The sequence below is a fragment of the Mixophyes fleayi genome, chromosome 2, assembly GCF_038048845.1.
Source record: "Mixophyes fleayi isolate aMixFle1 chromosome 2, aMixFle1.hap1, whole genome shotgun sequence".
NCBI lineage: Eukaryota > Metazoa > Chordata > Amphibia > Anura > Limnodynastidae > Mixophyes > Mixophyes fleayi.
Window position 1 is genome coordinate 177639353 of NC_134403.1, and position 22971 is coordinate 177662323.

General features: G+C 41.4%; 1 protein-coding gene across 2 annotated transcripts in view; it reads left to right on the forward strand.

The window, feature by feature from the left end:
* Positions 1-11663: 11663 nt before the first annotated feature.
* Positions 11664-22971, forward strand: part of TPST1 (tyrosylprotein sulfotransferase 1) — a 76576-nt gene continuing 65268 nt past the window's right edge. For both annotated transcript variants that reach the window (XM_075195034.1, XM_075195035.1), the window contains exon 1: positions 11664-11786. The gene's annotated coding sequence lies outside the window, so the exon portion shown is untranslated. The remainder of the gene's footprint in view (positions 11787-22971) is intronic.

Genomic DNA, 22971 nt, shown 5'->3' on the forward strand with positions numbered 1-22971 from the left:
AGTCCAGTAGCACCCCATTCCCTCACAGTGACCAAGGCGCTTAGCTCATTTGCTTTTACTACAAATTTGTTGTTTTGTTGTATCTTCTATGTGACAAACACAGAACATGTATCAATTTTTCTTTCTTTTCTTTTTTGAGACCTTTAGCATATTATAATCTACTATAATGATTTTGCAATTCTTGTCTTATTATCGGAAAATATAATAAAATAATATTAAAAATAAGAAAAAGAAACACCATTTTTTCAGGAACTGCAAACGGCAAACCGCAAATTTCTTATGCGATCTCTAAATAGCGAACATGAGTCACATATATCAAACTGCAAATTTAAATTGTGGTCTATTTATGACTGTACAATCATCATCATCATCATCATCACCACAATGAGCATAATCCAATTTTCAAACTTGCACAAAATTTTGAAGCATTTGGAGCATTTCTAATCATTGGGTTGGAAAGTATTGTCGAAGTCGCATAATTGGATGAACGAAAGTATATTGGTTAATATTGTTTTACCGTGCGATTGCGATCAGTATGCCACGTAACACATGGCACGGCGCGATCACACGGTAAAATACGCACGCATACACTCGCACTTTCACATTTAGTTATTTATCTATTTCATATTTATAATAGTTCCATTCCACAGTGATTCATGAGCAGATGGTATTTAGTTTATAGTTTTATATATATATATATATATATATATATATATTATATGTACACTTTTGTTATATTTAAGGTTCAGGTTGCAGGAACTATGTCATGTTTAGTATCATTAATCCCCTATTCATCAGCAGTTGTCCGGTTCATTCACCGAAGAGATCGTACATTGCATACTCTAGTTAGTGATGTTAGGAAATAAATGTCTAAAGTGATACTGACTGTATAATGCAAATAGACTAGCTTAAACTGGTTTCTAGGCAGGAGAATCATCTGGTGAGCAGACTCCCACCCTTGGAAGGTGCTGATTGAACTGGCCTATGACCTGCATTACACTGGACCCTCCTGAAGCCTGGACCTATAGAAGCAAGCCATATCATCTGCATTGTTTTGTCTGTAACACTGAGTGTATATAATACAGCTTCGCTGGACCAGCTGCACTCATTCTCTGACCACAGTATTCTGGAGTGAAGTACTGTTGCTGGTACCAGCGGAGCGCAGCTAGCGCAGGTGGGCAGATCGGTATGTATATATTTTTGGTATTGGCTGTACTATATTATAATTATGTATTGAACTGCTAAAACTTTTGCATCTGCTAAATAAATAGTTTGTACTTTGGAACCACAAGAAATCGCTTAGACAATGCTTATTGGAAAACTATAACATTACTTTAATGGTATGGACTTACCACTTGAGGGCATATCAGTGATAGTGGTGGAAAGAAGAAAATATAAAGCTCAGAAGATCTATTTGGTGTTGAGGTCTGTGACTATGAGATGGTGGCTAGCACAGCCTAGATTTTGCTTCTTACTTAATCATTGATTTATCTGTATCTACCTTAGGTTGGACCATGACGTTTCACAACAGTCCACGAAAGTAAGAAAGAGAGAAAGAAACATAATTTCATGATAAATAGCTGCTGCTGATGGTGATGTGTCTGCTCTGGCTCTGACTCATGTTGGCTCTTGTACCTTTAAGCGTACATTCCTGTTGTAATGGAGCCAGTATACATTACCATGACTATCCAAATATGAGCATCTACAACCATTAAAAGCAAGTAGCTAAGCTGGCCGCACATTTTGATATATAAGTAGTGTTATCAGGCAACGGTCCTGATATTGCAGCATGTTGACACAAATGACAGCCCAATGACAGTAGTTAATCCAATTGAAATCAATAATTTTATTATCGGGCATGTAGTAAAAATGGTTGGAAAATTAGTGCATACCTCCCCACTTTGAGCCCTGGATTAGACAACTAAAAGCTTTGGTTATTATGGATATTTGCCTAAGTGTATGTATTAGCACCCATGTTAGCAGTCCCTGGTTAAGGTTGAGGTTGCTGTGAGTGTGAGTGGGAGCTTTGCTGGTTGTTATGGGTAATGGACCAGTTGGAGACCCCGGTATTGCGGCACTTGCCTTAGAACCTAAAGCAAATTTACAACTAAAGCTTGGGACCCACATTTCTCAATATTGAATATTTTTTATTCAAAAGCCTCTTCAACATCTGGATTCCACTCAATTTCATCTATTTCTCCAAATAGGCAGTGCTAGCTTTGACATAGGCAACAGAAGAATGTGACAACATTATCTAATTTATAACTTATTTGCATGAAAATTGCTATTATTCCTTATTTAAATGTATGCAATTTTACAGACATATATTTCCAACACAACATACTGTATTTAGCACTGATATCCAAATGGACAAAACACATCAGAATGAAAATATCTGATTCACTACAAATACTATGTTTCCTGTGAAGATATTTGCTGCATTAAATCGTGTGTTGTATTACAATGGTCATAGGTGACTTGTTTTTCTGCATAGTTGAATTATACTGACACAAAGGTGATGTGGTTGTTGTCACAGCAGCTTTAATCTCATCCCAGCAATTCATATGCTGGGTCATGGTGACACTTGTGGACAATCATTGTGGATACTTGGTCTTTGATACAAACATATACCTAAAAACAAATATATTTACTAGTCATGATGCATCCAAATACATACTTTTATGTACATAAGTCATAATGTAAATATTATTCCTAATGGTTGCCCATAAAGTGGATCCAGCTTCAAAAATATATGTAAAGGTATGTTTGAATATTTTGCAAATAGTACATCTGGATATAAGGTTATAAAATGAATGACATATTAAAGGGTCTGATTATTACCCCTCGCTTTTTCTTTATGTTAATTATCATCCCTTATCGCAATGATAGGAAATGAATTAGCATATCTACTTATTCAATTTATTCAGCCAGGACAGCGAGTCCAATATGAGCATGTCCTGGTGAATAGTTTATAGTAATAGTAGTAGCGAATCTAATTGCCTTTGCAAATTTGCGATATGTAAGAGCATTTTTGCAGCTTTAAGTGGGATATATATATATATATATATACATATATATATATATATATATATATATATATATATATATATATATATATCCCTAAGGGGTAAATGTATCAAACTGAGAAGTTCTGCGAAGTTTCACGAAGAAGAAAGTAGTGGTAGCGAATCTAGTTGCCTTTGCAAATTTGCGATATGTAAGAGCATTTTTGCAGCTTTAAGTGGGATATATATATATATATATCCCTAAGGGGTAAATGTATCAAACTGAGAAGTTTTGCGAAGTTTCACGAAGAAAGCGAATGGCTGTGAGCAGAAAGCCGGCGTTAAAACTACCGTGATAACGGTACTTACACGCACTATTCCCATAATATAGGTAATAGTGCGCAGGTCGTGTTACTTTTTCAAGTAACGCGGCCAATTGAATTCCTCCTCTAGAGTCTGATTGGTTGCTATGGGCAACATCTCCACTTTTCAAACCCGCCGCAAACTCTCAGTTTGATACATTTACCCCTAAACCTCAAAATTGTAATAATTGATTAAAATATACTTTGTGGTCATAAAAGGATTTAGATAAAAATGCTTTTTTTTTTTAGCACCTTTGGTTTGCAACCGGCAACACCTTATGTCAATTTGCAGTACCATACCATCATACAATTGGTCCTCCAAGAAGCAACTTTGCCAAGATTTCGAAACTATGTTACTGGCAGACTCGCAGTCTTACTATGTGAACAGAAATTGTAAACAAAACAAAAAAGACTGTTGTGTAATTAAATGGAAGATTTACTAATCTTTGAGAGCTGCCCTGTACTTTTGTCATCTGCACAGGGAAGTTAATATACACAGGCACAAATATTTTGAAAAGCCACAACATTCTGGGCCTAAGGTGGAAACATTTGTTTCATAAATTTATTATATAATTTCATTTTCTTATATCATTTTATCAGCATAAAGTAAGCGAACACTCATGTGTCACACTTATTTTATACAGATACGTTGCTAAGGTGCTACCCATGGAGCCAGGAGAGGTTGGGCAGCAACAATAGCAAGGAGAGCTAAAATGGTAAATCTGGGCCAAGAAATATAGTAGCTATGCCCCAAATTAAAAGTGCACAACCGATGGTTAGGACACCAAGTGGGTTCAAAGAATCTTTTTATTGGATCCCCTGATATGCAATGTGTTCTAGTATTTGTCTTGCAGCTAGTGTTGTCTGCCAAGTGATTACAATTTTGCCCACTTAGGGTACTCAAAAGTAGACAGTATGCAATTAAGAATATAGTTGAAAATATTTATTGTGCTTTCACAATTTGTTCACAGGAGACAGATTTCACCCAAATATGTATTACTAAAAACATGCTAGTAGGTTAACTGGCTGCTTCAAAAATGGACTTAGTGTATGTGTCTTAGATTGTAAGCTCCAATGGAGTAGTGCCATGTAGTTTGGTGGTGCTATATAAATAAATAAATGATGATAACAATAATAATAATAATAATTTCCTTTTTTATTATAACCTCATGGTAGGGTATATACTACATTCCAAACATAAATAACTCAGTTGTTTTGCAATGTTTAAATACTTGGCAAGGTTATATTTAACCTAACCTTATTTTTTTATATTTTAATATAACCAAAACCTATTTTATCTTCCTACTATACACTTTATTTTTTGAAACAGATAAGGTTAAAGAAGAAATCACCTCTGTGACAAATCCTCTTTTGTCAAATACTGACTATTCAAACCCTATGTTTGAAGTAATGAAAAGTTGAACTTGATCAATATACACCGCACTTTAATCTGCAATGACCTCTGCCATCTGCTGAAACCAAACTAGTATTATTGCTGCCATAATGATATCAAGGTTGCCTGCAACACTCAAGTCCACTCTTATGCTGTGACCTTCAACCAGATTTAATACCCACTGAACTCGTTATCACTTTAATGGCATTGAAATGCTAACTTTCAGTTATGCCTCTAAAATATTTTCCACCACCAGCAAGGCCAGACTAAGAGCCACATGGTCCTGGAGCTGAAAATTATTATTGTGAGCAGCACTCTGCTACCAGAGGGTCCAGCACCATGGAGACATGGATATGATGGGCCTCCCTCCAATCATTTCCCTCTCCTCTTCATTTAAATGATGCACACTCTAATAACGCAAACCAATGCAACGTTTAAGGAAAGTAAAGAGTGGCAGATACCTCCTAAATACCTCTCAACTGCTCCACAAGTTTCTGGTTAAGGAGGACAGCCACCCAAAATCGGGACTATCCTGATGAAATCTGGATAGTTGAGAGGAAAATAACAATGCATACAATGCAGAGAGTATCCTAGTGACTGCCATACAATACAAAGATCATCCTAGTGAACAATATACAATACAGAGTGTCCTAGTAACCAATATACAATACAAAGAGTGTCCTAGTGACAATATACAATTCAAAGAGCCTCCAAGTGACCTCCATACAGTGCAGAGAGTGTTCTATTGACTGATATACAATGCAGAGAGCATCCACATTACCACCATGCAATACTGAGAACTTTCTTTGGCCTTTTATACGATGCTAAGAGCAATCTAGTGACTGCTATACCCATACAATACTGAGAGCATTCAAGTGCCAACGATACAATGCAGAGTGATGGCCATATACTGCAGAAACAAGTGCACAGTTACATATGCAGACTCTGCTCTGCAGCCTATGCTCAGGATGCCCTTTACAGAGGTTTCCTCCGCCTCCTCCACCATGGGAGGGACCCACAGAATACACCTAAAAGTGGTTTGCATATTTACACAGCTGCTCACCTGCCCTGAATCGAGCTGCCTTTTCCCTCTGCTTTAACCACGTCATTGCTTCCCCTTCACTACAATGGATCAGTCTGTAGGCCCCACCACCATCCACACCATGGAAGGTGCCCAGTTACCCTCCTTTTTTTCCTTCCTTCTCCTACATCCTACACCTTCCTCCTCTCTCTTCAATCCGTCTCCTCCTTCCTCCTCCTTCACGCTCCTCCTCGTTCATCTTATTCCTCCTCCTTTATTCTACTCCTTCCTTTTCCTTTTTCCTCCTTCATCCCCCTTCTCTTTCCTCCTTCATCCTCCTTCCCGATACTGAAGTGAATTCGCTATATGATGGTGTGCATCAGTGTGCTGAGCCTCGATTAAAGGAGTTTATGCTGGGCCCTGATTGAAATAGCTCAGCACACATATCCAGGGAATGGGGGGATATGTGGCACATATAGGGGCAGATTCAATTAGTTGCGAGGTCCCATAGGAACCTCGCACAACATGTCTCTGTGATGTTGTAGTTAAAATCTTTTGCTCATTTCTGTTCGCACCTCATAGATGATTCCTGTAATGTTGGTAATTGTACTAGAACACATTGTGCAAGGTTCCCATGGAGCTCCCGCCTAATTTAATCTGCCTACTTTAGTTTTAAAAAAAAAAAAAATCTCATTTGGTGGCCCCATGAGCCACTGGCTTACCAAGAAAACTCTAGGTGAGGCTTATGGACAATCTGCATCTGTGCCTAATTGTGAGAGGGAGCCTTGAGCTCTGGCTCCATCAGCTCCATTGTTAATATGACCCTGCTCACCAGAGCATGGTGAGGGCAGAGCAGATGCAGCTACAGTCAGCGGGGCCTGATAAAGGGTTCTGGCCACCCTAGGATATTCAGCAGTATTCCTAAACACTCAAATTTAGACAAATTATACCATTCTCCCACCGGTTCTTGCTATTCTATCTTGCTTGCTGCCTTCTTGCTGTTTTCTGGAAAGTTGGGGTCCTGAAAATATGCAAAATTGTATTATAATGTAAATTGTTGGCAAACCCTGAATACTTAGGCTCTTTAGTCCAAACACAACACTCCACTATGGACAGATAGCACAGGGATATAGAGGCAATATATGAACATTTGTGGTCAAAGAACTATAATCAAATATAAATATCTACCAGCCCCATCTGCTTAGTATTAGCAGAGAACATCCTTATAACTGCCACAAAATACAAAGATCATGCTCCCTCCCCCCAAGCTGCTCTATGTTTTAAAAATCCCCTCAGCCATTTCATTGCAGCCAGTTAACAGCAAGCAGATTTGCTGTCAGGCTGTAGTAATTGTCAGGGCTGCTACCTTCAGACCAGGGATGGCCCCGATGATGCCAGACACCCACGGGAGCACCTGCCACCCATAATTTAAAGTTAAAACAAAAATGGCAAAACAAATATTAAATACAAGCGACTATACCCCCCCTCACCCCAAGACCCTGTGCCTCAGGCTGCAGCCTGATCAGCCTATTGTTTGGTCATCCCCTGACAGTCAGTGACTGCCACTGTCATCATGTTTTTCTATTAAATGTGTTGAAAAGACAAATGAGAAAAAAACCCAATCCTCTGTTTTTGGAGGGATTGCTGCGTACATCACCCGGAAGATGGTAGCTGGCATTTATAGTTTTTCACCCTCCAGTTCAACCCTCCACCATGCCTTAGTAATAGGAAGGGGGGAGCATGCTTTTTTTTAATGTGTAAAGGTTTTTGTCTAAAATATTTTTTTAGAAATTATTATGCTCTATTTTTTACCTTTTTTCTTACAGTAGTTGAACTGAAAGCCTAAATCTGGGCTATTAGTTCCACTGTGCATGCGCAAGCCAGCCAGCTTATACATGCACAAATCTGCAGAGACTAGCCCGCCAAAGCAGTAAGTTCACTCTTGCCATTCTGGGCTAGTAAGTCAGCTGAGTATTGCTTAGCTGCCCTTGACATATATTTTTATTAAATTGCAGCGATAAACAGTGATATAAGAACAGCCTCATTGCAGAAAAATTCAGTTTCATAATGTTACAAGTTCTTCATTATGAAAGCCTTTGTTGTACAACAACATAACTTAATGTTGTTTCTTACTTAGTAAACATTTATAAATGGGTAAAAATGACAGAAAACTAATCCCCAGCCACTTTCTGCACATACACAAACAACACTGATCCTTGTGATCTTAAGGGTCAGGGCAGTGAATTCCAAAGGTACAGAGGTGTGGACTTTGTCTGGTCTATGTTTCTTGCTCAGAATAAGTACATAGATGCCATTGATAAGGTGTTGCCTACTATAGGTGACAAATATGTATGACCTTTTCATATGGAAGTGTTAATAACAGAGCTTGCTTGTAAATAAATAATTAACGATACCCTGTGTCCCTGTACTGTGTAGACCAATGATGGACAACATGTGACTTTAGGGCTGCTTGCGACCTTCCCATGCATCACCTGTCAACACAGCTCCTTCCTGCTTTATTGTCAGACTTGTTTGATATAGCTTGTAATACTTGATTAAAATGTCTTCTAATATGTTATTACAGATAGGCGTCTTTCAGTGATAAATGTATTTTTCAAATTAGTACTGAGATTAAGGGTAATGTGAGGTCCTTTTGAAGGCTAGAAGAAACACCATGCGACCCCAGGTTGCCCATAACTGATGCTGCGTAATATGATCAGAGCTATATAAATAAACAATAACAATAATAATAAATGATACTAAATATGTATGTGTGTTGCTGGTCTATGTGTACATGAAAATATTAAGTACTAGTGATGTCAGGCGGTGCTATCTTGCTTCTACCTTTCTTCCTTCCTACAGAGTTATAGTGCTTACTGTTATTTGTACTGTGCTGTTTCACCTTGTACTGTGCCATTGTTTGTCCTTGTACGGCGCTACGGATACTTTGTGGCGCCCTATAAATAAAAATTAATAATAATAATAAATACAGCTGACACTGGATACAGATATTGCTGAGCTACACTCACTGAATTGTGCAATAGATAAAGAAAGACCTATTACAAAGCAGTCTAGTACCACTAGAAAGTAAGACATATTTGTACATGTTGTGAGCAGAAGGTCAGCAAGCAGTTACGTGCCTGATTCATTTATCATTAGGAGTTCTGCCCTCAGGCCAACCGATTCCATATGGCCAAGAATGTATAGTATTTCTCTTAATGAACTTGCTGTGCACGTATAGAGTACATATATTTAGCTAGATGATTATGTGTGAACTATCCAAGAGAAGAATTTGCTTTTTGTCTCCTCTCTGTAGAATCTGCAGTAATCCATAATTACAATCTGTTGTCAGGGTTAAAACATGTTGCAGGAAGGGGGTTGCCATTTTTGTAAAAACAAAACAAATCTAAAACATATTATGGGGCCTATCCAGGGACAAACGCAGGATTTGTAGAGGGAGGTTTACACACACCACCAGTGGCCGTAACTAGCATGCATGGCGGCATGGCTATAATGTTAGACAGTGCTTGGCTGCTCTTCAACTATTCCTATCCCTATAATATACATGGGCAGCATTGCACTACTGTTAGGTGCACGCAGCTCTCCCTTTTCAAGCAGAGCCATGTGAAGCGAGTGCAGGGTCCAGCCACCTCAATTATACAGTGCCCCAGGCTTGGAGGGGGGTTTCCAGGCACTAGGGAGCCCCCTCTTGGTTTGCCTATGCTATTTATGAAGCCTTAAATCATGCAGAAACTGCTTTTCCCTCTTAGTTTAGGCATTTTTAAGTTAAATATTAATTTAAGAAAAGTCTAAGGATATTTCCCTCTTAGTTTAGGCATTTTTAAGTTAAATATTAATTTAAGAAAAGTCTAAGGATATTTCCTGCATTAGGCAAAGTACCCCATTAACAGCAGTCCCCATAATACTCAATGGGGACTGCGGTCTGGGCAATTTTATCAGGCTCCGAAAAGCTTAGCTGTCACAGTCACAGCTGGGACACGCACAGATCAGTAGGCCCTGAGCTGGTCTCATATTATCTGAGGACCACTGCCAGCTTTACAACTGCCAATAGTTTAGTGGAGCATAAAAAACATTTTCAATATAGAAAAATGTTGAAGCAAGCTTTCCTCCATGCTGGAAATGTTTTATTTGATCATTATCAAAGAACAAAGGTGAAATCATGCAAGCGATTAAAAACATGCCTCTATCTCGATAAACTCCTCCAAGATGGGTGGTGGGAATGGGTGATAACTTGTAGAACAAAATTAAAACGTTCATTGTAAACTGTTATTTTTCTTTGCAGTTCAATGAATCCACTGATGTAGTGGACACTTCTCAATGACTCATGTTCATAAAGATGGTATTTCCTGATATGAGTTACAAGGAAGAGTTTGTAACTATGATCACTATGATAGGTAGAACTAGAGGTGAAGACATTTACCAACTGTTTGTTAATTTCCTCTTTGGAAATGTATGTGCAATGCTACTGACAGAGCCCCAGCCCTGTTTCTTGCACTCTGCCAAGAAAATTAAGATTTCCCTGATTTTGCAACAATCCATTGTGTTATACACAGTGGTCAAAGTGGAAATTTAGAAGTGACGGTAAGGCATACACCCGCACTTTGACCACTTGTCATACATCAGAATGCACTGTAAGTTAACGTTTTAAAAATAACAGATGTTACTGCCAAGATGGCTAACTCAGTTAATGCAAGGAGTTTACGAATACAACTTTCCCTAACTCAACTAAGGAAAAATGAAGACCTACTGCTGTATAATGTAAGTTGGACAGCTCTTAGAGAGATTCCAGTCGATGTTGCCTGAAATTGTTGTTCAATGTTTTTGGAATCACTCAAAGAAGGAACTTATCTGCTGCATGACGCATCATGGTTGATAAAGTTAGCTTTTTTGACAGATTAAACAGCTCACTGCAATGTAACCTTGAACTTAAGAAGAAGGATAAAAGCATTTCACAATTAGTTCCTTAAATGCTTTCACATCAAAATTTCAGTTTATAAAATCGCAGCTTGGAAAGACAATTTTGAGGAACTTCTACGATGAAAGCAGCTGCCCATAGGATGCGTTCTGTCTGTACTGAAGGACAAAAATAGAGGGTTGAATTCAGGATATTTAGCAGCTTGAGCTCATATTAGTTTTCCAGAATTATTTATTAATTAAGGGGGCAAAATTAATTTATAATAAACTTATGGGACAAATTAAATTTTTCATTACATGAAGGGGCAACATTATAATAACATAATGAAAAATTAAATTTGACCACATACGCTAATTATAAATTAATTTTGCTTCCTTAATCAATAAGTTGAATCTTGCCTCTCACAACCACCTTAATTTTGGTTGTTTTTTTTCTGGCAGACTTCCCCAAAAAAATCCAAAACAGCCAATACACCCTTATTAAAGCTAGCCACAAACGTCTGGCCACCATTGCTCTAGGTGCTGCAGTATATTGGGACACAAGGTGATGATGATAATCAGACCATTCGTTTACATGAGATATTACGCATCAGACAAGTATTGCAGTAAGTGCATCACTGTAATTTTGGAAGAACGTGTAAAATAACACAAACACAGAAAAAACATCAACCCCCGCACTGTCTACATGCACATCTCTAATAGTGAGCAGCTAGAGCACAGTACTCTGCGTTATACAGCGGTACGAGGTGAGCACCCGGCGGGGATGCCGGTGTCACTATCACACTATATGGTCTCGGTGTTGACATACAAGTCTCCCTATATTGCTGACTTCTTACGGTATCCCACCCACTGCTTCCTCCGCCAATCACAGGCTGGAACTCACCGCAGCCCCCTCCTCACTCCGTCCAATGAGTGCGCAGCTGACATCCCTCCTGTGCTTGGCAGCACCAGGCTGTGTGCGCGCTGCGAGTGCTCGAGGAGAGAGCCAGAGAGGAGCATCGGAGATACATGATGATGGGGGGAGGGGGGACCGGAGCTGACAGGGGCTGCCTGCCCGGGACCGGACACAGGTGAGTGACACGCTCTGTAAGTTAGTAGCACAACGACAGTGTGAGCTGTACCGTGCGTATAGCACAGCATTGTGTACCGGGGACATAGGCTGGTTACTCAGCATTGTGTAGCTGGGGACAGGGTCCTTCTTCACTCTGTGTGTATTATGCGACTGGCTAACTGGCAAGTGCTGTATTTCTGAGGACTGGCTCTTGCTAACACTGTCAGGTTAATTGTTCAGAACTGGGCATCTGGGTGACGGGGCAGCTTGTAGGGTAATTGTAGAGTAGAATCATTGTCCAGTGATGGATATCTGGGGCACAGGCTGCGCGGCCAGTGTTAGGTAGTTTAACTGGTCACGACAGAGAGTTATAGTGAATTGTAGTCTATTTTAGGGCCAGATGTGAATGAGCTGCAGACACTACTCCTTCCATCCGCTACAACGCGATCTAACCCCGAACTTTCCATTGAACTTACTATTGCAGATATATTACCTGTAAATCCTGCATAAAAAAACAACACCCTTCCCAGTCCCCCCATCACGATTAATATATACACGTCCCCTTATGTCGGGGTATTATTGGACAGTATGTGTGGCTGCATGCTAGGGTGAGCTGGTTGGGATGTGTGGCTGCATGCTAGGGTGAGCTGGTTGGGATGTGTGGCTGCATGCTAGGGTGAGCTGGTTGGGATGTGTGGCTGCATGCTAGGGTGAGCTGGTTGGGATGTGTGGCTGCATGCTAGGGTGAGCTGGTTGGGATGTGTGGCAGGGGGTGATTGCGACTTCTACATTGCAGGACTGGTGTGTTACGACAGCGCACTAAAGTGCAGCCTGTGCCTAGCTCGTCGCCTGCTGTTGCATCCTTCCCATTTGTCGCAGCGCTTAATGATGTATTGTATGTTCTGGTCTGCACACGGTTGCAACAAATCTTTATTACAAGCGCACCGTTTTCTATGCATTTGCTTTATTCATGTGAAAATGTCTTTCGAATACTGTCCTATGTAACCAGGCCGTTCAGACAACAGTGGCTTTTGGACAACTAAGTTGTAGTATGAATGCGATGGATATCTATTGCTATGCATCAAGTAATAACAGTGCTTCTAGTTAGAAAGTTTTAAAGCAAAAATAAAACCTCTATGAATTAGATTTTTTGGTGTGTGTGTGTGTAATGTTGAACCATATTGGCATAGGCTTGTGGAAACCAATGTATTTACTCTCTATGGTCTTAAGGTAGAGTATGTAGAATTTGTTAAGCTGCCTATGTGGACTTCCTGATTTTCTGACATTAGCTCAGTGGTTCCCAAACTTTCTCAGCTCGAGGCACCTTAGGGTCACCATAATTTTTCCAAGGCACCCTAAGCAAAAACAATTACCGGGTAGTCCCGTTTTTTTAAGTAGTTGGGTCAAAATGACGTAAGATGTATTTAGACCCCTTCACCATCACATTGTGCCCCTTTATCATATCACTCTGTGTCCCCCTCTTCGCCATCTCACCTCTGACCCCCCTTCAGAGTCTCTCTCGGTCCCCCTCCTTCAGCGTCTCTCTCTATCCCCCTCCTTTAGTGTCTCTCTGCCCTCCTACTTCAGCGTCTCTCTGTCCCCTCCTTCAGCGTCTCTGTCCCCCTCCTTCAGCGTCTCTGTCCCCCTCCTTCAGCGTCTCTGTCCCCCTCCTTCAGCGTCTCTGTCCCCCTCCTTCAGCGTCTCTGTCCCCCTCCTTCAGCGTCTCTGTCCCCCTCCTTCAGCGTCTCTGTCCCCCTCCTTCAGCGTCTCTGTCCCCCTCCTTCAGCGTCTCTGTCCCCCTCCTTCAGCGTCTCTGTCCCCTCCTTCAGCGTCTCTGTCCCCCTCCTTCAGCGTCTCTGTCCCCCTCCTTCAGCGTCTCTGTCCCCCTCCTTCAGCGTCTCTGTCCCCCTCCTTCAGCGTCTCTGTCCCCCTCCTTCAGCGTCTCTGTCCCCCTCCTTCAGCGTCTCTGTCCCCTCCTTCAGCGTCTCTGTCCCCCTCCTTCAGCGTCTCTGTCCCCTCCTTCAGCGTCTCTGTCCCCCTCCTTCAGCGTCTCTCTCTGCCCTCCTCCTTCAGTGTCTCTCTGTCCCCCTCCTTCAGTGTCTCTCTGTCCCCCTCCTTCAGTGTCTCTCTGCCCTCCTCCTTCAGTGTCTCTCTGCCCTCCTCCTTCAGTGTCTCTCTGCCCTCCTCCTTCAGTGTCTCTCTGCCCTCCTCCTTCAGTGTCTCTCTGCCCTCCTCCTTCAGTGTCTCTCTCTGTCCCCCTCCTTCAGCGTCTCTGCCCTCCTCCTTCAGTGTCTCTCTGTCCCCCTCCTTCAGCGTCTCTGTCCCCCTCCTTCAGCGTCTCTGTCCCCCTCCTTCAGCGTCTCTGTCCCCCTCCTTCAGCGTCTCTGTCCCCCTCCTTCAGCGTCTCTGTCCCCCTCCTTCAGCGTCTCTGTCCCCCTCCTTCAGCGTCTCTCTCTGCCCTCCTCCTTCAGCGTCTCTCTGTCCCCCTCCTTCAGTGTCTCTCTGCCCTCCTCCTTCAGTGTCTCTCTGCCCTCCTCCTTCAGTGTCTCTCTGCCCTCCTCCTTCAGTGTCTCTCTGCCCTCCTCCTTCAGTGTCTCTCTCTGTCCCCCTCCTTCAGCGTCTCTGCCCTCCTCCTTCAGTGTCTCTCTCTGCCCTCCTCCTTCAGTGTCTCTCTGTCCCCCTCCTTCAGTGTCTCTCTGTCCCCCTCCTTCAGCGTCTCTCTGCCTTCCTCCTTCAGTGTCTCTCTGCCCTCCTCCTTTAGTGTCTCTCTGCCCTCCTCCTTCAGTGTCTCTCTCTGCCCTCCTCCTTCAGTGTCTCTCTCTGCCCTCCTCCTTCAGTGTCTCTCTCTGCCCTCCTCCTTCAGTGTCTCTCTCTGCCCTCCTCCTTCAGTGTCTCTCTCTGTCCCCCTCCTTCAGTGTCTCTCTCTGTCCCCCTCCTTCAGTGTCTCTCTCTGTCCCCCTCCTTCAGCCTGTCTCTCTGTCCCCCTCCTTCAGCCTGTCTCTCTGTCCCCCTCCTTCAGCCTGTCGCTCTGTGCCCCCTTCAGTGTCTCTCTGTGCCCCCTTCAGTGTCTCTCTGTCCCCTTCAGCTTCTCTGTGTCCCCCTTCAGCGTCCCTCTGTCCCCCTTCAGCGTCCCTCTGTCCCCCTTCAGTCTCTCTCTGTCCCCCTTCAGTCTCTCTCTGTCCCCCTTCAGTCTCTCTCTGTCCCCCTTCAGTCTCTCTCTGTCCCCCTTCGGCCTCTCTCTGTCCCCCTTCGGCCTCCCTCTGTCCCCCTTCGGCCTCCCTCTGTCCCCTTCGGCGTCTCTCTGTCCCCCTTCGGCGTCTCTCTGTCCCCTCCCTCTGTCCCCCTTTGGCGTCTCTCTGTCCCCCTTTGGCGTCTCTCTGTCCCCCTTTGGCGTCTCTCTGTCCCCCTTTGGCGTCTCTCTGTCCCCCTTTGGCGTCTCTCTGTCCCCCTTTGGCGTCTCTCTGTCCCCCTTTGGCGTCTCTCTGTCCCCCTTTGGCGTCTCTCTGTCCCCCTTTGGCGTCTCTCTGTCCCCCTTCGGCGTCTCTCTGTCCCCCTTCGGCGTCTCTCTGTCCCCTTCAGCGTCTATCTGTCCCCTTCAGCGTCTATCTGTCCCCTTCAGCGTCGTCCCCTCCTCAGTGCCCCTCTTCACTTACCTTCTTCCCTGACGTCTTCTCTGCTGCTGCTCACTGAGACTGCCGGACATGATGAGGTCACGCCCCCGGCAGTCAGTGAGGAGGAGGATCCGGCTCCGGCGCTGGATGATGGGTAAGTTGTTTTTTTTTTTGTTTGTTCTTTCTATTTTCTTTTTTTTATCTAGGCGATCGCGGCAATCCTGTGACAGCGTCGCGGCACCCCAGGGAGCCGCGGCGCACAGTTTGGGAACCGCCGCATTAGCTCATTAATATTTGGTTTTCGAACCAACTAACATAGGGCAGATAATGTGGCCATGATTTTTTTTTTACATTTCAGGAGATTTATAGTCCATTGTGGCATCTACTGTAAAAAAACAAATAAACAAAAAAAAACCCAACAACAAACTTTTTTGAGGTGGTCCTAACAAAGTTTTCCTAAATGTCCTCCAAATGGTACCATGCACTGGTGCTACAACAGGTCTGACTTAAAATAGGATAAGTACCATTATCTCTTTTTGTTGCAGTTGTTACTTATCTTTTAGTGAATATCCCTGACTCCTTCTTGGTGGAGCATTGCATGTTTTGCACAGACCCTTCTTTATAAGTGTATAATTATGTCATGGTAGAGCCATCCGCAAAAGTTTTTTGTTTTTTTTAATAGATTCCTCCCCCCATCTTTAAAAATATTTTAATGATGCCAACACTTTAAGCAGTAGTCTATTAATAGATCTTATTTTCCACTAAAGAACTAAAGCTTGAAGATTCCTGCTCAAGATAATTTTTTTTGCTCAAAATTAGACCATAAGGGATAGATTCAATTCCCAGAACAACTTGGGACGCACCTCATTACCATTAGTACGGTAGTTTGAACATGGATTTCTGCTCTCGGCTCAGGGACCTGTGAGCAAAAATCAGCGTTGAAATGACCGTACTAACGGTAGTAATGAGCATCAATTACCGTAGCAATGGTAATGATGCGCGCCACGTGTTGTTGTAAAGAACAACGCAGGAAGTTGAGTCATTCCTGTAATAGAGACTCTCACCTGTGATGGATGGTTGTTCAGATTCACTCATTAATAGATAATTTATGACGACTCCTGCTTCCTAATGGTTACAAGTGGTTTACATAGGAACACATTTGACCATTAAGGATTGGGTTTGTGATTTCCCTCCTCGAGCAGCCCTCCACAACCTCATTTTCATGTTTTCACTGGGGGTTTCAAGCGCCCAAGTTCAGTAGCTTTCCTTCTGAATGTTTGAAACCTAAATGTGGGAAACCTTTCTACCCACTGAGGGATCAGTCAGTACCTGTCAGATACACTCTCTTAGATGATACATTTTAATTGTTGTTCAATGTACAACCCCGCCTGTAATAAAAGAGGGATAATGCTTGTATGGATAAAGAACATTTTAAGTGCTGTTGAGTTAGTCTTCTTGTTTTGTGTCTCAAACTGAGATGTGGGTATAAATAGTAGGTCTATTAGGTGATAGGTCTGTTCCTGCACATAATTTATACTAACATTCTTCCTTCAGAGACTCTGCTCCCCTTACAGTGAAATTAAATGCCATATGTTTGATTATCCTGATCTAAGACGTATTCTTCCTAAACTGTCTAAAGTTGTTCCAGTCCAAGCTAACAAACCAATATTAGTGGAGATCCTTTCTTTCACATCCTCTGTGTAATCATTTGTCTATTACGTTCTAGGTACTTTGTGCAGTTAGAGTCTACATAGATTTTGTATGTAATATTATTAAGAAAAGATGCTTCTGTTTTTTGTTTTTTTTACCAGTGTAGCTTCAGTGCTTCTTGGCATAGATTTTACAAGTGTCTGGAACTCTATTGTAGGGCTATGACGCCATTTTTCCATGAGGAATTCCATCCACTGATGTTTTGTTAATGATTTACTGTTCCTCATTTACTCAAGTGTTTTTTTTTTCTGTTTTATTTGCGTTAGTTAGTTGTAGTGCATGTTGGATTGTGCAATGCAGAGGATCATGAGACCATGCTCATTAGCAGATATTGTTGGTAAAACACTAAAGTTGTGCTGATGTAGATATTGTTAGGCCTTGTATGTAATAAGTCACATGAAGCAGGATCAGTAAATGTAATATGCTGATTTTATCTGCCTTGAATACAGAATGACATTTTGTATGTAACTTGGCGCCTCCTGGACTTTGCAGTTGTGACATCTACAGTAATAGAGAGACTGATTTATTTATATCTGTGAGACAGCCCATAATCCGCTTTAGTAGATTTGATATTCTTATAGGAGAGGTGGGGAATTGGCTCTGTAATCCGCGTTCAAGTCCACTTTAAATTTATTTTAGCTGACATCCTTAGATCGTAGTGGTTCTTTGTTTTGTTATTTCTTGGTTTTGCTTTCAAAGATAGAACCTTCTGTAAGTCTGGGTAACACTGCTTCAGCAAACACTGTTTCTCCTGGTTGTCAGTGGAAACCATTCATACCGTGCTGTACACTGTTGATGAGATCAGGTTTTAGAGTATCCACACAAATAGCTATTGTTCAGGCCAAGGCGGCTGTATCTTTGAAATGCAGGGCCCAAGGTAGGGGGGCTGAATGTCTCTAAAATGAACCTTGAAGTCGGCAGATGTAAGCTAAACTACATGTAAACTGAATTTATCCTTTGACATAGGCAAAATTACCTGTCACTCCCATGTCTTTTTTTTTTTTTTGGGTATGTATAAATAGATTATTTATTTTGGTCCATGGCACATGTAAACACATATCACCCTACAAGCAAAACCAAAACGAAAGGACGTTCTGAAGTGTAATTAACCTTTATGCCAACTTAACTAGGTTACTAATAAATGCAAACTTGTAGGTAGATATATATATATATATCTCATATCATACTTGCCAACTCTCCCGGAATGTCCGGGAGACTCCCGCATTTTGCGAGAGTCTCCCGGACTCCCTGGCGAGTGTGGCAATCTCCCGAATTCTGCCCACTTCACTAGGAAGTGCCCCACTTCCTAGTGAAGTGGGCAGAATTAGATCCCAAACGCCGCAATTCCCGGTGAATCGCAGCGTTTAGCCCCCCCCGCTGTTAAATGACGCGATTTGCGTCTTTACGTCGTGGGGGCGGGGCCAAAATGACGCAATTTCAGCGCCCCGCACGCCCACCTGCTACAGAGAGTCTCCCGGACACCAATTTAAAAAAGTTGGTAAGTATGACATATATATTCAAAATGCATGTTAGAGTTAGCTATCTTTTAAAGTGATACATGTTGGAAGTTCAAATAACCTGACCCCTTTTAATATATTGAACACCGTAGCTTTGAATATATTTTTATATTCTTTCAGAAAAAAATATCCATTCTACAATTGCTTCTAAATGTGCTTATTTTCACTGAGGTTTGTTATATTATAGTTAATAGGAAACAGGAGACTCTAAACGTAAACTACAACTTCAACTAGAATGCAAGGTGCGTGCAGCATGTTCAGTGCTGACGCACCCATATGTCACGGGAGGAGCGTTTCCTAATAACGTTTATGTGTCACTACAGGACTGAATCACAGGCTAGATAAAGGCAGCCTGTGATTTGCTAATGTGTGGCACCAGCCTTAGTTGTCTGCTCTGTAATAGATGGATTATTGGAGAGTGCTCAGTTTGTATAATGTACTGTGTAAAAGTAGATAGAAACTGTATGATTTTAACTTTTTTTTTTATGGCAAATGGCATAACAAAGTATGATATATTGTCCATGACATTTTTGCATGATTTGGTTAGGAAAATGCTATTGGAAAAGTACTTGCATCCAGAACATGTGGTATGAATAAGTTACACTTTGGTCAATAGAGGAGACCTAGTCCTGACCTTTTTTTTACTTTAGTTATGTTTCCTTTCTGAAACTTCAGTCTACTGAACAATGATTGACCTTTTAGGTCTGGGGGGGGGGGGTTGTGTAAGGATTCTACGCTCGACTGATCTGTTGCTAAATAACCTTTTATGCTATGGGTCTTTATTCATCATGAGTATAATGTTGCATACACAACTTTCATAGTAAACCAACACTTTCAGATTATTTGTTTTTAAAATTACAATAGTAAATTGTAGTAAAGCTCACTCCTCTCGACATCTGGCCACTAAAATTATGGTTTTAAATATGTGGCAGGAGTTGAAATATTAAAAATAAAAACATATTGTAAAGAATTTTAATTATTATTATTTCTCTAAGAAAATAATTCATAATTATATTATTTTGCAGATCCACCATGTTATTTTAATAAAGTAGGTTACCGTCTTGTAGCCTGCAGATTATGCAGTTGCTGTCTATAAAAAGCATTTGTCAATTGTTAGATATGCAGCAGTGGAAACAGTACCACCAACAAGCTATAACACAGTGTTGGCTAACCTGTGAAACTACAATTCCCAGCATACCCTTGTAGCAATAAGCTGCTATATATTGGCAACACATGCTGGGACTTGTAGTTTCACAACACCTGGAGTGTCACAGGTTAGCCAACACTGCCATAACATATATATTACAACTTTTGTGTTGAATGATACATCAGAGTGACAGTATTTCTTTTACTAAATGGTGTCAAATAGAGAAGAGTGAAATGAATTCTATTGTTTTCTATTTTTAGTTTTTAGCCTATCATTTTGAAGGCCAAACTCTTTACCATTGTTTGCCATTTACTGCATATTTATCATTTTGCACCTGAATTAACAAATCATCACAATGGATCTGCACCCAGGGTTTCATGCAATAAATATAAAAGAGAACCTTTTCCTTTTTTCGTGCATGTGTGATGATGAGCAGACCTGCTTTTTCCGAAATCCTCTCCCTAGAGTTAATATATTTTGAAACTCTGCTGAGTAAATTTTGGGTGGTGGTGCATCCATTTAGCATACAGTAGCAAAGCCGCAGTGATATACGTTCCACATTCTTTACACACTGTTTTGGCGAGAGAGCTATTAAATTAAATTTGCAGCTGCCACTTGGTTGTAAAAATATGCCAGTGTCTGCAGCTCTGGCAAATTATCCGCATACAAGTGATTGTAAAGTCTGGTTTTCCTACCCACTATATATATTTTGTTACGGGGATGCAACTGTGCCGTTACCAGTTTACACAGACATTAAAGTGACTCAGGATTAATCGTGTATCTCTGGCATGATGCACCAGATGGGTCGTTTCACAAATGTAAGGATAATTGGTCAGACATCATTATTTTTTTCCTTGGAACAGGTTTAACATATTACACAGGCGATTAGGAAATGAAATACAATATCAAAAATATATCGCTGTGTAATTTAAGCCTGCAGTAGCCAATCCTGTAAAATTGACACAGGCTCTAAAATATGTTGTATGCAGCAGGAGCAAAATGGAGGTTATGTGGGGTTGTAGTGCTTTTTCATTGCCCGTTTTATTATTTGCTGTACCATGAATGGCACCTAGTTACACCCGCATAACACAGGTACCTAGAATTAATCTGCCTAATGGTCCGATCAAAACACATCTGTCTGATATGATAATTCCTGTATATCTGCATTTTTAATCTCTCCAGAAAGAGTATGGATGGAGGACCCTGGTGTGAATCCTTCTACACATGGGACCTCATTTAGAGTCGGACGCAAAGTCCATTTTAGTTGCATCCAACAAAAAAACACTACCACGCATGTGCAGAAAGCTCCAAATCCGCCTGCATCTTGGATGCAATTAACACTTGCGACAGCTTGCGACTCACTAAGAGAGAATGGGAGGAACGCGGAATTGTGAAGGCGTGACCATGTAAATACATCCTAGTCGCAGTGAGGCGCAGACGCAACACACATCAAAACAGGGCTAAAGCTGTGCAGCAGGAATTAGGTGGCGCAAGAAGTTAGCTAGCTGCAGGAACTGCTCGCAGCTCTATAGGGTATTACGAGTGGGACGCAACTGGGGTTACTTGACACTCATAATACCCTACCAAGCTGCGGCACACTCCCACTCCTACACTTCTTAAACGGACTTTGCGTCCGACTCTAAATGAGGTCCATAATGTTCAATAGTTAAATTCACTTTCTCTCTTCCAGCTCAGAGAGGGAAATGGTATGGGGAGAGGAAGAGAGAGCAGTACACAGAGCAGATATGGGGAGGGGAAACACTAGAGAGACTATTTTGGCATAAGGTGTAAATATTGTGCACCATTTGCATGGACCATGTGTCTCCTAGTAACCATACCATGTGTGCTAATTAATTATTTTACCTCTGTACACTGACTACGCTTGGCACCACACATTTTTGCAATGATGCACACACTGCTTACTGGTTCACCATGTCATGCAGTGCTATATAGTCCTCCTGCATGTAGGTCCAAACAATGCGGTGTTGGAAGAGTTTTCCAGCACTGCCGTAGGCCCTCCTCTTTTCCAGTGGCTTGTATGATACTCTACTTTCCCAGTTTAAGTTGTACCTAACCAATTGCTTCTTTTTATTCTTTATCAGATTTCACTGCATACTTCTTGAACTCTCTATTGCATTGGTTTCATTTTTATTTCCGCTTTTTTGTTGTATTCTCTCTAATCATGCATAATTGATGTAAAAATCCTGTCCAATGCAGAATAGTAATATAAACATAATTTCCCATTCTCCCCGAAGAGGCTGCTGAAACTTAAGTTAACTCTTTTGCCATTTTGCAGCAGTAGTTTGGTGGCTGCCCACCTAATTGTTTATCTGCTTTCTCATCTATAATACATCTGCCAGAGTTTATTTTTTCTCTCTTCCACCCCTTCTCTTCTTTGTATTTAGCTGTACTTGTTCCCTATAGCTTTTAGACTAAAATACACACTGTTAACACTAATCTGCAAAGCTCTTTCCAACCCTGCTCCACCTTAAATCACCACTGTAATTCATTAATGGTCCCATTTGCTCAGCCAAAGGTTTATTTATTGATTGATGATTACTGGGGTCACCCTTGTTTTGGTAACCTCAGTCTTCTTCAGATTGTAAGCTTTTGCAGAGTCCTCACTACCGAAAACACCCCAATCAGTTTTTGTAAGTCTGCTATGTTTAGTTTTTTTGTCTGGTTGAACACTACGTGTAAAGTATAATGAAATGGTAAAAAGCCTCTCATTAGTCTGACATGTTATCCATTCCCTGTATTGGTTCAATGGGTAATTAAGCACCCCTTTCTGTAGCTGTTAATTATATGGGTTGGGTTAAGTTTGCTTAAAACAAATTGCACATTTATTTGTTGATTTCAACACTACACTTCTTCCCTTCTATTGGGTGATTGATGTCAGCATGCAAAAATTAAGGGCCAAGTTGGTACACAGTGGCCTGGGCCTCTGCTTGCTCTGTTACGTCCTCTCATTTACAAGCGTCATGAGGCATAAGGCTCCCCTTCACACCTCTGCTTTGCTTTACAGTATGTTGCGTTGTGATTTTTAACACTTTTTAAATGTTTTCATATTTTACCTGGAGCATAAAATGTAATAGATGTCAATAATTCCCTAGCATAAGGGACAAACTATCAAGAAATGTATCTGAATAACTACATAAATAGCTGTTCTTGTATAAAGACAGTACAGTTTACCCTTCCAAGCAATATATAAAAATAATA